The following is a 262-nucleotide window of genomic DNA, read 5'->3' as shown; positions in this document are numbered from 1 at the left end:
CTGTGGCGAAGATGGATCCCAAAGTTTTAGAAGTTATCATTGTGTGATTAGCTGCGACTTTCATCTTGGTTATGAGAAGATGGCGGAAGCTGAGGGTGGGGAGGTGTATGTGGGGGGGGGGGGGCGTGAAGAGGAGATGAAGGAGCAGAAGATAGAGATAAAGAAAAGGGAGAAAGGAAAATTTTATGAGGAGAGAGGAAGGAACAGAAAAAGGGGAGGGGAGAAAAAGCATGTGTGAGAGAGATAATGAATAATTCGATGA

Source organism: Penaeus monodon, chromosome 24 (assembly GCF_015228065.2).
Source record: "Penaeus monodon isolate SGIC_2016 chromosome 24, NSTDA_Pmon_1, whole genome shotgun sequence".
Lineage (NCBI taxonomy): Eukaryota > Metazoa > Arthropoda > Malacostraca > Decapoda > Penaeidae > Penaeus > Penaeus monodon.
This window is presented reverse-complemented; position numbering follows the sequence as displayed.